Source organism: Peromyscus californicus, unplaced genomic scaffold, assembly GCF_007827085.1.
Source record: "Peromyscus californicus insignis strain IS unplaced genomic scaffold, ASM782708v3 Scaffold_6__1_contigs__length_162567912, whole genome shotgun sequence".
NCBI lineage: Eukaryota > Metazoa > Chordata > Mammalia > Rodentia > Cricetidae > Peromyscus > Peromyscus californicus.
In genome coordinates, this window is record NW_026294584.1 from 9,601,584 (window position 1) to 9,618,484 (window position 16,901).

Sequence of the window (16,901 nt, forward strand, 5' to 3'; positions counted from 1 at the left end):
CCAGAAAGTTATCCATTTCTTTTAGGTTTTCCAGTTTTGTCGAATAGAGGTTTTTGAAGTATGACCTGATGATTCTCTGGATTTCCTCAATGTCTGTTGTTATGTCCCCCTTTTCATTTCTGATTTTGTTGATTTGGATGCTCTCTCTCTGTCTTTTGGTTAGTTTGGATAAGGGCTTGTCTATCTTGTTGATTTTCTCAAAGAACCAACTCTTTGTTTCATTAATTTTTTGTATTGTTCTCTTTGTTTCTATTTTATTGATTTCAGCTCTCACTTTGATAATTTCCTGGCGTCTATTTTTCCTGGGAGACTGTGCTTCTTCTTGTTCTAGAGCTTTCAGGTATGCTGTTAAGTCTCTAGTGTGAGATTTCTCCAACTTATTTATGAGGGCATTTAGTGCTATGAATTTCCCTCTTAGTACTGCTTTCATAGTGTCCCATAAATTTGGATATGTGGTGTCTTCATTTTCATTGATCTCTAGGAAGTCTTTAATTTCTTTCTTTATTTCTTCCTTAACCCATTGGTGATTCAGTTGGGTATTATTCAGTTTCCATGAGATTGCAGGTTTTCTGTAGTTTTTGTTGTTGTTGAAATCCAACTTTAGACCATGGTGGTCTGATAGAACACAGGAGGTTATTCCAATTGTTTTGTTTCTGTTTAGATTTGTTTTGTGGCCAAGTATGTGGTCAATTTTAGAGAAGGTTCCATGGGGTGCTGAGAAGAAGGTATATTCTTTTTTGTTAGGATGGAATGTTCTGTAGATATCGATTAAGTCCATTTGAGTCATGACATCAGTTAAGTCCTTTATTTCTCTGTTAAGTTTCAATTTGGGAGATCTGTCCAGTGGTGAAAGTGGGGTGTTGAGGTCTCCCACTATTAATGTGTGGGGTTTTATATGTGATTTAAGCTTTAGTAATGTTTCTTTTACATATGTGGGTGCCCTTGTGTTTGGGGCATAAATATTCAGAATTGAGACTTCATCTTGGTGGATCTTTCCTGTGATGAGTATGTAATGCCCTTCTTGATCTCTTTTGATTGATTTTAGTTTGAAGTCTATTTTGCTGGATATCAGGATGGCTACACCCGCTTGTTTCTTAAGACCGTTTGATTGGAAAGTCTTTTCCCAGCCTTTTATTTTTAGGTAGTGTCTATCTTTGAATTTGAGATGTGTTTCTTGTATGCAGCAGAAAGATGGGTCCTGCTTTCGTATCCATTCTGTAAGCCTATGTCTTTTTATAGGTGAATTAAGTCCATTGATATTGAGGGAAATTAATGACCAGTGATTGTTCATTCCTGTTATTTTTTGGTGGTGATGTGTGGGTACTTCTATACGTTGGGGTTTACTGCTGTGGCTTTATCTGTTGCCTGTGTTTTCGAGGGTGTATCTGACTTCCTTAGATTGGAATTTTCCTTCTAGTGCTTTCTGTAGGGCTGGGTTTGTGGATAAGTATTGTTTAAATCTGGCTTTGTCATGGAATGTCTTGTTCACTCCATCTATGGTGATTGAAAGTTTTGCTGGGTATATTAGTCTAGGTTGACATCCATGGTCTCTTAGTGTCTGCATTACATCTGTCCAGGTTCTTCTGGCTTTCAAAGTCTCCATTGAGAAATCGGGTGTTATTCTGATGGGTTTGCCTTTATATGTCACTTGGCCTTTTTCCTTTGCTGCTCTTAATATTCTTTCTTTATTCTGTGCGTTTAGTTGTTTAACTATTATGTGGCGAGGGGACTTTTTTTGGGGGTCTAGTCTGTTTGGTGTTCTATAAGCTTCTTGTATCTTCATAGGCATTTCCTTCTTTAAGTTGGGAAAGTTTTCTTCTATGATCTTGTTGAATATATTTTCTGTGCCCTTGAGTTGGTATTCTTCTCCTTCTTCGACCCCTATTATTCTTAGGTTTGGTCTTTTCATGGTGTCCCAAATTTCTTGGACATTTTGGTTCATGACTTTGTTGGCTTTAGTGTTTTCTTTGACTGATGAATGTATTTCTTCTACTGTATCTTCAACGCTAGAGATCCTCTCTTCCATCTCTTGCATTCTGTTGATTATACTTGCATCTGAAGTTCCCAATCGTTTTCTCAGATTTTCTATTTCCAGCATTCCCTCTGTTTGTGTCTTCTTCATTTTTTCTATTTCCCTTTTCAGGTCTTGGACTGTTTCCTTCATTTGTTTCATTGATTTTTCTTGATTTTCTCTCAGTATTTTATTGTTTTTTTCCAGGACTTTATTGATTTCTTCTAATTTGTTTGCCCTTTCCTCTAGTTGTTTACAGCGTTCTTCACATTTTTTTGTCTTTTCCTCTACGCAAGCCTCTAGCTTCTTCATGATGTCATTCATAAGGCTGTTTTCTTCTGCTTCTTCCAATTTCTGATGTTCAGGTCTAGGTGTTGGAGGAGGGCTAGGGCCTGGTGATGCTGTATTGCTATTCATTTTGTTGTATATGTTTCTGCCTTGACGTCTGCCCATCTCCTTGTGGTTCGTTCTTGGCCTTATCCGCACACTTGGTTCAGACAGACCAGTGTTCCAAAAGGGAAGTCATTGTTCCAAAAGGGAAGTCTGGAGCAAGATGGGAGCTGGGGGCCGGCCTCTAAGTCTCAGGAAGAGGCTTGGGGCTCAGGCGGATGGGCGTGGGGGCAGGGCGTGGAGACTGCAGGGTCTGCCAGGGGTCTTGGAGAAGGGGATCCTTCCCGGTGGGGCTAGCAGGGAACCTGCCCGGTGGCCAGAACCTGGGGCCGAGTTGGGCAGGTCTTCCCTGGAGTGGCTGGTGCCCAGGGATGGGGTCTGGGGCAAGGAAGGGTACTCACCAGTATTCCAAAAGGGAAGTCCGGAGCAAGATGGGAGCTGGGGGCAGGCCTCTAAGTCTCAGGAAGAGGCTTGGGGCTCAGGCGGATGGGCGTGGGGGCAGGGCGTGGAGACTGCAGGGTCTGCCAGGGGTCTTGGAGAAGGGGATCCTTCCCGGTGGGGCTAGCAGGGAACCTGCCCGGTGGCCAGAACCTGGGGCCGAGTTGGGCAGGTCTTCCCTGGAGTGGCTGGTGCCCAGGGATGGGGTCTGGGGCAAGGAAGGGTACTCACGAGTGTTCCAAAAGGGACGTCCGGAGCAAGATGGGGAAATCGTTTCTTTCCAATAGGTGCACTTTCATGCCTTTGAAGATGACTCTTTGAAGATGACATACAACGGTTTTACCACATTCAGTATATATGAAAGGTTTCTTCTCTCAAGTTTGACTTCTTTCATGCCTTGCATGTCTTCTAGAATTTTGAAAATGTTCTTCAATATTATGATTTTCCCAACTGTATCCTATAGTAGTGATGTTCCAGTAGGTCTCAATCATCACCTCTTTGTAGAATTCTTCTGGGAAGGATCCAGGAAAGTCCACTCTTCCCAAGTGAAGTTGACATGCACATCATCATAGGTCACTGCATTTCCATTACATAGTTGTTATAATGTAACCACCAAGTCACTTTAGAAGAAAACTGAAGAAGGTGTTCACCTCTCTCAATTCTGAACCCATTTAAAAGGGAATCACCATACTGTAGTTTTCCACCTCCACCATGCTCTCTGATCAACTCGCAGCAACAACAGCAGCAACACTCGATTTCTCTCTTTCTATTGTGTGTTTTTGGAATGGAACGTAGATAATCAGGCTTCTGCAATAAGTGCTCTTACTGGGCCATCTTGCCAGCCCATATTTAAACAAGGATTTACACCAATGCATTTGCAGCAGGTAATTTCCATCAGGTAAGGAAAAGAGAAGAACAGAAATGCACATAGGAATCACAGGCAAAGATACAAGTAGATATGTAAATAAATTGAAACGTGCATTTCCATGTGAGGTAATGGATGACAGTGTGGTCTTATTTGTACGATTAATGAAAATAGCAACAAAGTTGCAGACACATGTAATTGAGATACTATGTTTTGGAAAATAGTTATTGTGTGTATCAGATTCAATTTCAAAGGTTTGATGTCCAAAGAGAAAAATTTCAAATGTCACAACAGACTAAAATATTAGAGAAATACAAATATAGGAAAATGTGAAAGCATGGGCTCGGTAAGTAAGCAGAGTAAAGCAGGTGAAACTATCGGTTGCCACAGCAGATGTATACGGGCCAAAGGACACTGTCTCCACATACGGTGCAGATAACATAGACATGCCAGGTGTTCACGGACACAACGGTCAGTGTGCAGTGTAGTCCAAAGGTAACTGCATAAACCAGTGACCTGAATGAAATGGTAGCGGCAGTGAAAGAGCTGCTCAAGAGTCCCTACATCGTGTGTGCCTTCGGAGACAGGCTGTCCCACTGAACGTAAATATTATATCACGTTTCAATCATAATGGAAGTAATCAGCTTGGAAAGACACATATTAGGCAACATGCGAAAATTACTCCGGCAGAGAAGTGGTGTTGTTACGACATGTGAGACAAGGTAAGCTCTGAGGCTTGAGTTGTTCGAAACTCAAGGAAGGACTAGTTTAGATGGTGGGACTGTGTGTGCTTCCTTGGTGCCACAACTACAGTCTTGGCCTGGACTACTAGTATCAGAAGACCCCAAACTCAAGAGGTCACTTCTCCACGACATGAAGCATTTAATATACTGCTTTGGCAGTATGCTGGTTTATGATATCTTAACTCAATTTTAGTCTTTCTGGGCAATCTTTTTCTAAACTACATTAGAAATATTGCAAAACTGAAATAGAAAGCCTGTATTTCATAAGGTAAATCTCCAAAATCAATATATTTTGCCCTTAAGTGCTTCTTCCTCATGCACAAAATAAACCACTGACACTCATTACCATTTTAGTTGTTCTCAGCCCTCATTCTGTATGTCTTTCCAAGCTCAAATCCAGCATCCTGGTTGTTCCTGCACCTCTGCTCATGATACATTCTATATCTTTCACTGATTGGTTGCTGCTACTAAAGTGATACATTTGTGTTCATGTGTCACCAATACCACGTGTCTCTTACTAGGCAATGCTATCATTTGTTGTATTTTCCACTGTCCTGGAAGGTCCTGCCCCTTATTTATCTTAACTCAATCAATATCTGTCATAGATTCAGTATATATTATGTGTACCATAAATAATGTGTTCAAAGTGTGAATGAATACACAACGGAAAAATGTTTGCAGCTTATATCCATACTACTGGGTTTTTGTTTGCTTGGTTTTTGGTTTTTGGTTGTTTTTTTTTTTTTTTTTTTTTTTTATTTAGTATCGGCAGCGTTTATTTGGAGCAAATTCAGCTCCAGGAGCTGGGCGGTTGAATGCAGGAGGAGTTCCACCAATTGCTCCAATTCCTTCCCTTGTAGCAGCTTGGCCGAAACGTTCAGTTGTTGGTGGGGTCAATCCCAAAGTTCCATCTGGCATCATAGTGGCAGGTCCTGGAGGAGCTGGGGTACCAGTTGGCACAGGAGCAGGGGGCATGGCGCCTCTATTGTTTATGCCCATAGCACCTCCCATAGCCATTTGGCCCATCCGTAACTCTTGTTCTCTCGCATCAGGGAAGGTTCCCTTGAATCCTTCTTGCTGTCGCCGCATCATTTCTTCTTGTTGCTGCTGCATTTCTTCCTGATGGTGCCTGCGCTCCTCTTCCTGCCTGAGCTCTAGCTGCTTTCGTTTCTGAACCTCTTAGTTATGCAGCTCTTCCATTCTCCGAAGCTCCTCTTGACGCCTCATCAAATCCTGCCTCATTAGCATAACCTGGTGCTCATGGCGTGCTGCCTCCATCTCCATCTCCAGCTTTTCACGAGCCTCCTTGATGTTGCGGTCCACTTGACCCTGCTGTTGCTTCTCCATCTCAATGAGTGCCTCCCAGCGCATGGCATACTCATACTCAAAGGATCCAGGCTGTGCAAATCTGGGTGGCTGTTTTCGTTCCTTGTGAAACTGCTGGTTTTTTATAATCAGCTTCTCTGGAAGTCCCTCCTCCTCATCTAACTGCATAGGCTCCACAGTTACAGGCCGAGGAAATGTGGTAAGCAAAAAGGAACCTTCACTGCACCTCTCCAGAGCTTTCCGAGCAGCTGGCTTCCCTGAGAACTCAACAATGCCTTTCCCTTTTGTTCTTCAGTTGTGCTGAGTTTAGAGACCCTGTCCAGGGGTCATCAAGTTTCCCTCCTTTGGGTAACTGAGTAAATCCATAATCCATACCACTTCCCTTTATACTATTGCTTTGTGCCACCAGAAAGTCAGCCATAACATACAAGGCTGAAGGACTAGATGATTAGAGATCTCTCCTATGCCCCAGAGATTACAGTCATTCAACTGAGGCAATGCGGGGGGGGGGGGCAGCTGGAGAAATTTGTCAGGCCCCACTCCACTCTGTAACTGCTCTTTACAGCTCAGGTCACGGTTGCCATGTTCCAGCTGCAGCCCTCACCAGCACCTGTTTAACAGCTCCTCCTTTGGAGCTGCACGTTGGAAAGGCTCTGCCTCTTTTCTGCCACATATTTTCTTGTTTCTTGTCACCCCCAAAACCTTAACTCTTTGATAAAAATACACACCAATGCTCAACTAAAACTTGAGAGTGTCCCATGGATGTAAATGCATACAGGGTACCATTTTTTCAGAATTTGAAAAATAATTATCTTTATAATCAGAAACCTTGAAATGATCCCATAGACTGGATTAAAAAAATGAAGCTAGCTACCACTTCAGTATGTTTTATAAATCCTTAAAGGACCAGTTATATCTTATTTTGCACCCATGGTCAGCACAAATCTATGTGCACAGTAGGAAATGAGACAGTTACCGATGGATAGAGTTCTAGACATGTTATATACTTTCCTTTCCAAGGAAACACTTTTCAATGTTTCTTTCATTCTCTGTGAATGATTTAATACAATCTAATTACATGCACTGAGGCTGGGCTTGATAGAACCTGAGATCAAATAACAGAGATCATAATTGCAATCAAATTAAGACACAAATAGTATCTCATTAGTTCAGAGTAAGCTAGCTATAACTAGTCGTCTTTTCAGTTTCCAGCATCTGTCAAGCTTACTCTATAGGTGGTATTGTCCTCAGATTTTGGCAGGAACATAAGAGAGAACATATTTTCCTTACTGCCCCTCATACTGTTGGACTGGAAGGTTCCACTACTTTATTTGGACATTTTCCATTATGCATCTTATAGCATCCATATGCTAGCTTTTTATGCCTATTAATGCTTTCTTTACTCTGGGCACTCTTCCAAACACACTACTTTGAAATATGGCTCTCCTTATTTAGTTATATAGCCAATATCTCTGAAAGCTTCAACGAGGACAAGATTTCCACCACAATTTTTGAAAGATCTGTTAAGATCAATCAATGCAGCTACTCAATGAGTGTGGAAAGAGTCTCTTCTCAGCCCCAGAAACCAGCCCATAAAGCATCCACCCAAGAGAGAGTATTAGAAGACAGAAAATACAAACCACCAAATGGACCACTGTAGCCAAACTCTGCTGCAGCAGATGTAGACTCACCAAGCTTATCGACTGACTTCCACGTGCTATATTTATGTTTCTACTCACTGGGTGCATGCAGATTGCACTTTCCTGCCAATGGTAAATGCTATTGATTTAATACACGAGACAGGTCTACACACAATTGCCAGCTTATGAAATACAGGGATGGGATTGAAGCACTCACTGCACTCTCTAAGACAGAGACAGTAACCCAGGGAATGCACAAGCATTTTTGCTGAGAGGCTCAAGACTAAGAGGAACTTATGTATTATCTTTTGGGGGAATAAACATACAGACATAAAGTAAAAATACATTTTGGATGGGGCTAAGCAACGCTGTTTCTCTTCCAGATGTCAGGCTAATTTCCTTGCCAGAAATTTCAGAGATTTGTATAAAATTTTCCCTAAAATGCTTCCCAGTCCTCTGTGAAAGAAAAAGCAAGGCACATAATGCCTTCATTATCTCAGAGTGAATCATAACGGGCCAGAGACTACATCACTAGCAAGAAAGTAAGAGTTCTGAGGAACTGGAGCCCAGGGCTCTAGCCATTGGCACAATCATGATAGCTAACAGGAGTCCAGGCTTTTGATCTCACTGCATGGTTTCTCCTCTGTGAGAATGACAGTGTCTCTGGTGTTTAGAGGTAAACATTTTAAAGGAGTTAGCTATGTCACTTGAAAATCACATCCCAGACATGCAATTGGAAGCCAGAGAGCTGGCCTGAGAGCCTAAGAGCATGGCTGCAGGACATAATTAGGTTAACGCTGATGATCTGCTGTTGATGAATTGGCAGCACCCTGCCTGTGGTACTTTAAGTGGGCTGGTTAGTACGCGGGACAGAGAGACACACCAGAGAGCTACTGAAGGCCTGGAATTTCACAAACATTTGAAATAACAGATTCACAGAACACAAGGGTCATGTACCCAAGCACCTGAGAAACTGGTTGAGTTTTTAGACAGAAAAATAAAATTTGGTCTACATATTCACTTATGTCTCCAGAAAGATGATACTACCACATTCTTCCGTGATGGATTGAAAGTGTGATAGAGTCCGAGTTCCTCCCCATGCCACTTTATCTTGCCGTACACAAGCAGCACTAGTTCTCACATCTTCTAAGACCATTGTAATGCCTTCATATTAGCAGTTCCAACATTTATACCTTATACACCCTGAAATGTAATTTCTCAGTGATTCAAATATGATCACAAAATAAAAAGATGTGATACAATTCTGGTAGGGGAACTGTTATTCATCAATTTTCACTCATTTTTATTTACATTATGTACACTTTCAAAGAACAGCATGTTACAGATTGTTTTTGTTAGAGCTAACATAAAAGAGACTTACTGCAAAACTGCACATGATACCAAGTGGGTAAGTTAATTTAAAAATTTTATTTGTATCTACTTTGTGTGTGTGTGTGTGTGTGTGTGTGTGTGTGTTGGAGTGCATGCACCACAGGATATACATGGAGCTAAGATGAGAACTTGTAGGTATCACTTCTCTACTTCCATGTGTGGATTCCAGCGTGTAACTCAGGTTTTCAGGCTTGGGGACAGGTACTTTACTGAAGAAGCCATCTCAATGGCACCCAGAGAGCTAAATTTCACAAAAGTTGAGAACGAAAGAAAAAGAAATCTCTCTAAAAAATTACCACATAGTTTTACTTTTATTCTTTTGAAATTATTGAAGTCTAAATGAAATTCAGTAACAAACATTTCCAACTATTATTAAAACTTATGTATTGTTAGATGAATGTTATGGCTCTTAATGTAAAAAATTACATAAAGATTCAAGCTACAACACAGAGGATGGGTCGGGGTGAGGGCACCCACCAGTTGACGTCTCCTAGGAAAAGTGCCAGGATAACTGGACAGTGGCGAGTAGTTGTGGGAAGGCACTCAAGTTTCAAAAGAATAGACAGGGTCGTATTTGACATGTTTAAATAAGTAGAAAGTTGAAAGACTACCTGCAAACTAATAAAAAAAAGTAGAATTCGGTGAGTAGGAGAAAGAGAGAATGACCAGCCTGAGAGAGAGAGAGAGAGAGAGAGAGAGAGAGAGAGAGAGAGAGAGAGAGAAGCCCTTGAGAAGCTTAAAGGCAAAAGAGTGTAAAGTGGGAGAGAAAATACAAGCACACTCAGAAGACTCACTTAACACTGATTTCAGCACACTGTACAGTGTCTGTCCAGACAAGAGTTTGAATAGCCCAGCTATTCAAAAGGGAGTGTTCCCCTTTTCCCAGCATGCCCTTGCCATGCAATAGTGGGAAATATTGTTGAGTAGGTCCCATCTGAGTTTGTGACTTAAGAATGAAACATTCCTGTATTATTCAGTCATCAGGAACCCACAACAAGGGTTTGCAGATCAGTTGAGTGCTGGTCTGGAGAACTAGTCTAGTTACAGAAAAAAAAATTGAGGTGGGAAATAATATGGAAGGGGGTGGGACTTTCACAACTAAGGCTATCTATCCATTAGGAAAGGGGAGCTTCAGGTTTGGAAGTCATTGTGGAAGGGACCATGAGCAGGAGCCTACTTATAGAAAGCTAGAGACGAGTGTCGATTCCTGGGGTGGAATGGTCAGGCATTCCATAGCTGATACCCTCTAAGAACATATTGCTGCAAAACAATGCTTTACACCCTACAACCAGCCAGCTTCCTGGGGCCAGTGCAGTCATGGACAGGAGAAAAGAATCTTCTACAGTCATGATGCTGGACCAGTATATTCCTTACTGCATTCTTAATCTTATCCTTATGACAGATAAGTGTAGCTATCACCTCTCATCAAAGAAGTCTTTCTTCAGAGCAAATAGGGATCATTACAGAGAATCATGACTGTATACAATTCAGCTGTCAACAGAGCATGGGAGTTCAGCCACAAAGGATGCACCTCCTTCACAGTTCCTGTCTCTATGACTTAGGGGCCATAGAGGAAGTGGAGGTCAGGTCAGAGGGAGGATTCTAAGAGCCAGAACAGCAGGAAGACTTCCTGTGAAACAGTCTTTCCTGTAAATAGCTGCATTAACAAGACTAGAAGAATAGCAATCAATGGATGTGTAAATGTGGAAAGGTAGCATTTTTCAGGGGTCCCATTCATAGCCAAATAGCTAGTGGCAGCTAATGATTGCTGGGAGAAGAAGAATTAGCCTCTCCTGCTGTGGGATGTTCTGTATGGCAAATGTGTTGCTCGGATTGGTTGGCAAATAAATCACTGATTGGCCAGTGGCCAGGCAGGAAGTATAGGCAGGACAAGGAGGAGAATAAAGCTGGGAAGTGGAAGGCTGAGTCAGAGAGACACTGCCAGCCGCCACGATGACAAACAGCATGTGAAGATGCTGGTAAGCCACAAGCTTAGGTATAGGTATAGATTTATAGAAATGGATTAATTTAAGCTGTAAGAAAAGATAGCAAGAAGCCTGCCATAGCCATACAGTTTTTAAGCAATATAAGTCTCTGTGTTTACTTGGTCGGGTCTGAGCGGCTGTGGGACTGGCAGGTGAGAGAGATTTGTCCTGACTGTGGGCCAGGCAGGAAAACTCTAGCTACACTCTAAGGATGAGCTCCCTTATTGGTTAGTGTTGAAACAATATAAACACCTTCAACAAGAGTGAACTCAGCAGGTAGTGGTGGTGGTGGTGGTGGTGGTGCTGGTGCTGGTGGTGCTGGTGCTGGTGGTGCTGGTGCTGGTGGTGCTGGTGCTAGTGTGTGTGTGTGTGTGTGTGTAACACACATATACCGATATTAATAATAAAAAGGGGATATAATTTGAGAGGTAAGGAAATGAGTTGAGGGAGATTAGCAGGGAGGATCTGGAAGGTGGGAAGGGAAGATGGAAAATGATGTAATACTATTTCAATCAAAAATATATTTGAAAAAAAAAAACAAGAAAGAAAAACCAGCCCTATCCCACCCTAAGGAGAAGCCACAAGCCACGGGAGCCCAATGACCAGAGCCAGGAAGGACCAGGCCAAATAACAGCTCTGCTCTCTCTAGCTGGCACATGGCCCAGGAGTCCGGAGGACTGCAGCACACAGCCTGAGATCTTTCCCTGCTGCCCACGGGATAGTCCTCTTGGGAGGGAAACCTGTCGCTCCTCTTTGGTGTCATATTTTTAGTTTGTTTTTCGATATTTTTAAAACCAAATCTGATCCTTTAAATATATGCATATAAAAGTTTTATTCTACTTAAAAATATTTTTTTTTCTGTCTGTATTATCTTTCTCTTTTAAAAACGTGTTATTGTTTGTCGGATTTTCTTTTTCCAAGTCAGGCTTTCACTGTAGAGCTCTGGCTGGCCTCTGCCCGGCTGGCCTCTGCCCGGCTGGCCTCTGCCTGGCTGGCCTCTGCCCGGCTGGCCTCTGCCTGGCTGGCCTCGGCCTCAGCCTCCCTAGTGTTTAACATTGAACTTTTCCTCCTTTCCTCTCCTTATCCCTTTTGTGTTATTTTCTTTTTCAAACTAGGTTGGCTCTTTTCTTCCTCTTGCTTATGCTTTTACAACTAACTTTTTAATTTTCTTTTTTCTTTTTGCTCTTACTTTGTTTTCCCCTGTGAGTATACTTGAGTCCTTTCCATCTGGTTCCTTCTCTCACAGCATCAGTTCCTAGTTTCACACATTTTCACTCTTACTCATATTAACTAATCTGCCTCTTGTTCACACAGTTTTGTTTTCACTCTTTTTTCTGCTAATGATACTAATGTGGTACTTAATTTTAATTGATGAACACTGTATTTTTAGAGCCTGTTATTTTATTAATATTATTATTTTATTTGTCTTTTGGAGACAGAGTCTCTCCATGTATCCTTGGCTGTCCTGGAACTCACTCTGTTGACCAGGCTGGCCTGGAACTCACAGAAATCTTCCTGCCTCTGCCTCCCAAGTGCAGGGATTAAAGGTATGTACCACCATGCCTGGCAAAACTGGTTATTTTTTAAACAATAATGTTATTCATTGTTTGAAATTTCATATACTGTATTTTGGACATATTCACTCCCTGCTCCCCCAACTCCTTCTACAACCACTCTCCCATTCCTTCCAACCCAACTTTTAGATGATTTCTTCTCCTGCTCCTTCTCCTCCTCTTCTTTTCCTTCTTCAAGACTTTCCCCATAGAGTGTAGTTTGTGTTGCCCAGGTAATTTTGGGAATTGGGTGTAAGACCATTATGCTAAATGGTCTTATTAATTGAAAACGTGGAGCCAGGTATTGGGGTGAAAACTGAGAGATTGGAGAAACAGAACAAGCCACAGCTAACCTCACTTTGCCAACTCCTCAGTCGATCTGTTTCCACAAATCTTCACACTGAAAGCCTTTGAGTTCTCACCCCTGAGGGTCTCAGTTGAACTGCTGCTAAAAGCCTCTAGTTCCTGGTCCTCAGCCTCAAGAGAGCGAGTGAATTCCTGTTTTCTTTTGCCTTATATACCTTTCTGTGTCCTGCCATTTTACTTCCTGGGTTTAAAGGCATGTGTGCTTCCCAGCACTGGGATTAAAGGTGCCACCATGCCTGGTTCTGTTCCCAGTGTGGCTTTGAACTTACAGACAGCCAGAAAGATCCTTGCCTCCCAAGTGATAGGATTAAAGGTGTATGTGCCTCCACTGTCTGGCCTCTATGTCTTATCTGGTGGCTGTTCTGTTCTCTGACCCCCAGATAAGTTTATTGGGGTGCACAATATATAAACCACAGTTGGGTCTGCTCTAGAATGTGGCCCACCTGTGAAGGATCACGTCATTACAAACAACTCTCTCTTTCTCCCAACATCTATCAAATGACAATAGCTCATCAGTGGTGGAACTTTGTGCCCACCTTCCCACTTCTTTGCAGGGAATTTGTCTGCCTGGAGCTTGCGAAGTGCTTGAACATAATCTCAAAAACACTGTGATTTATTATGTGCAACTGCCCTGTTGTCTGCTAAACAGTTTCCTTGATGTCATTCCTGACGTCTGGCTCTTACAATGTCTCTGATCCTTCTACAAAAATATCGAAGCCTTGGAGAACAAGAGACTACCTGCTCATCCCCAAATGGGACATGCATATCTCAGAGCTGGTTAGTTTTTATGTGGTTGCTCCTTCAGCTTTTCTTTCATTTGATGCCATGGGCCAGCCAGGTGCCTTGGACATACTGGGTGGGTGGGTAGCTATCCTCCCACCACTGGTTGTGGGAAATTACTTCAATCCTGCTACCCTCTAGTGCTGCCTGGGTCTTGGTGAACACTTCAACAGAAAGCATATGTGAGACCAATACTTCCAGCCCATGACTCAGCCCCACAAATGCAAACTTCAATACAAGAAAAACAAAAGAAGAAAGCAACAAAACATGATTCTTATAAAAGAACAGTAACTTCCAATGTTAGGGAGTGGATAAGGAAAGCCCAGAGACTCCAAGGAAATAAGCAAGGCAGGTAGGCTAAGGAAGGGCTGTGCCAGGAGGAACAGTTATAAAGAAAAATTATATAAAAGTTTGGAGATGAAAATCTCAGTAAGTCAAATAAGAAAACCCAAACTCATCGTAGAAAGTATAATTGAAATAAGGATACACCAGGCCAGCTCAAAGGATGAGCCAGAAAGAACATTCTACTTTATTTAGAAATAATGAAAACCATTTCACTGATTCAATTTTAGGTGAAATGTATTTGCCATTAGTGAATAAAATGAAATAGATGTTCTTAAACATCATGGGCATTGTCAAGAAATGCTAAGCATGGTCAACTCTGTAGATGTAACCAACCGTTTTATTAAATAAGAAACACAGAACCAATGCAAAGAAGAAAGCCAAGAGGTCAGAGCTAAGAGCAAAAACCTTATCCTTCCTCCTGCGATGGTCCTACCTCTCTGAAAGAGAGCTACTTCCTGTGTTTAAGTCTTTATATAGACTTTCTGTTCTGCCTTCTCATTGGTTGTAAATCCAACCACATGATTGCCTCGTCACTGCCTGTCTGTACAGACTTCCAGATCTTCTATGGTGGTATTGAGATTAAAGGCGTGTATATCCAATGCTGGCTGTATCCCTGAACACACAGAGACTTACCTAGCTCTGCCTACCAAGTACTGGGATTACAAGCGTACGCCACCTATGGCTTGCTAATAGCTCTGACTCCCGGGCAACTCAACTCATTGTTTTCCATGTGCACTTAAAGAACATCAAAATGAAAATATTCTTGTGCTGCCCAAAAATGTTTTAAGATGAGTAAGAATAATGAGAAATGGAAAGAAAATGAGTTTGAAACAAAATTAAAAAAGAATTCCTATTCCTAGCTGTATACTTTATATATTGCAACAAATGGCACCCATTTTACAGTGGAAAAAGTCTTCCAAGTCATGTTTTAACAGAAAATCAATTGCATATACACACATTTTTCTTCAAAAAATTTTTAAAAATTCATTTTATATACTAACTACAGATCTCCTTCTCATCCCTCCTTCTGCTCCCCCTCAGCATCCCTTCCCAGTCACCCCCCATCCCCTCCTCCAAATGGTAAGACCTCCCATGGGGAGTCCACAAAGCCTGATACATTCAGTTGAGACAGGACCAAGTCCCTCCCCCCTGCTTCAAGTGTGAACAAGGCATCTCACAACAAGGAATGGGCTCCAGAAAGCCAGCTTATGCACCAGAGATAGATCCTGATCCCACTGCCAGGGGCCCTCAAATAGACCCAGCTACACAACTGTCTCCCACATGCAGAGGGCCTAGTCCAGTCCCATGCAGGTCCCACAGCTGCCAGTCTAAAGTTAGTGAGTTCCTCTGAGCTTGGTTCAGTTGTCTCTGTAGATTTCCCCATCATGATCTTGACCCCCCCTTGCTCATATAATCCCTCTTCCTTCTCTTTGACTGGACTTCTGGAGCTCGGCCTGGATACACATATTTATAAAGCTGTATCTAACACAGAATGATTGTCACCTGCTCATGAATCACCTTCTCATTATGTGACAATGTTTATATCTGGAAGCATTCCAGAACAACATCAGTGAGTGGACAGGACACATTCCACCAGCAGTTCCTAACTCTGCCATTGAACTGAAAGTCGCTGCTTGGTATCAAAAGTACTACTTTGAAATTCTGCCACAATTACCATTCTTCTCCGTGTTTTTTTCTTAAATCCAACTGACAAGTTGGGTTTTCTAAAGGAGACAGTCTGTTCCCTGTTATAAAATGGTAAAATATTTGTGAAGTTCTGAGAGTGAACTCAGAACATAAGCAAAGTATAAAATGCATTTACAAGTTGGAAAAAAAACCTACTTATACTATTTTAATTTCACATATGGAAAATGGTTAGGGATGCTTAATAAAAGAAAAACTATGATTTGAATATTGTGATGGTTCATTTTAATTTTTCAACTTGACGCAACCTCAATTCATCTTTAGAAGAGCCACTGAGTGTAGCTAAAGTTTTCCTGCCTGGCCCACAGTCAGGACAAATCTCTCTTACCTGCCAGTCCCACAGCCGCTCAGACCCGACCAAGTAAACACAGAGACTTATATTGCTTACAAACTGTATGGCTGTGGCAGGCTTCTTGCTAACTGTTCTTACAGCTTAAATTAATCCATTTCTAGAAATCTATACCTTGCCACATGGCTCGTGGCTTACCGGCATCTTCACATGCTGTTTCTCATCGTGGCAGCTGGCAGTGTCTCTCTGACTCAGCCTTCCACTTCCCAGCTTTATTCTCCTCCTTGTCCCACCTATACTTCCTGCCTAGCCAATGGCCAATCAGTGTTTTATTTATTGACCAATCAGAGCAACACATTTGCCATACAGAACATCCCACAGCACTTCCCCCATTTTTTTTTTTTCAAAAAGGAAGGTTTTAACCTTAACAAAGTAAAATTACATATAATTTGGGAATTTGGGCGTAGCTTCTCTTACTACTTCCTGCTGGAGGGGGGTGCTATATCTTATGGGGACACAAAGAAAATTTTAGGATTATGGAATAGTCCATGAGGCTGTATTGTCTGAGCCAGTTGCCTTCACACCATTCTGGATGTTGGATCATCTGGGACTTGGTGTCATTGGAGACCTTTCAGGGGGTCTTGGCTGGTCAAACCTGATGTATCTTAATCTGGAACAAATCCATAGCCTCTGGCTTTCTGTGGGAACAAAAGCAGAGTCTCCTTTCCAAAACAACATATCCTTATATCCAAATTTTGAAGTCATAGTATCTTTAAAATATACGTATTGGTTTAACTCAACATCTTTTATGATCAAATGTTTTTCTGCAGTTAAAAATCCCAAAGACAACACAATCCAGATTCTCTGTGTAATATTCATCTTTATGTGGCTTATTTTTTTATATTACCTTTACTGTCTCTTTAAAGACTTTATTTTTTAAAACTATGTATTTGTTTCTATAACTCTATAGATCACCTTTTTTTGTCTCTTAAGCATACGTATATTTTATACACATTGTAAACTATTACATCTGAATTTGTCTTATTGTGTATCTATTGCTTTAAACTGCAGCAG

General features: G+C 41.7%; 1 pseudogene; it reads right to left on the reverse strand.

The window, feature by feature from the left end:
• Positions 1-5,206: 5,206 nt before the first annotated feature.
• On the reverse strand, positions 5,207-12,605 carry LOC128098666 (non-POU domain-containing octamer-binding protein-like; annotated as a pseudogene).
• Positions 12,606-16,901: the final 4,296 nt, after the last annotated feature.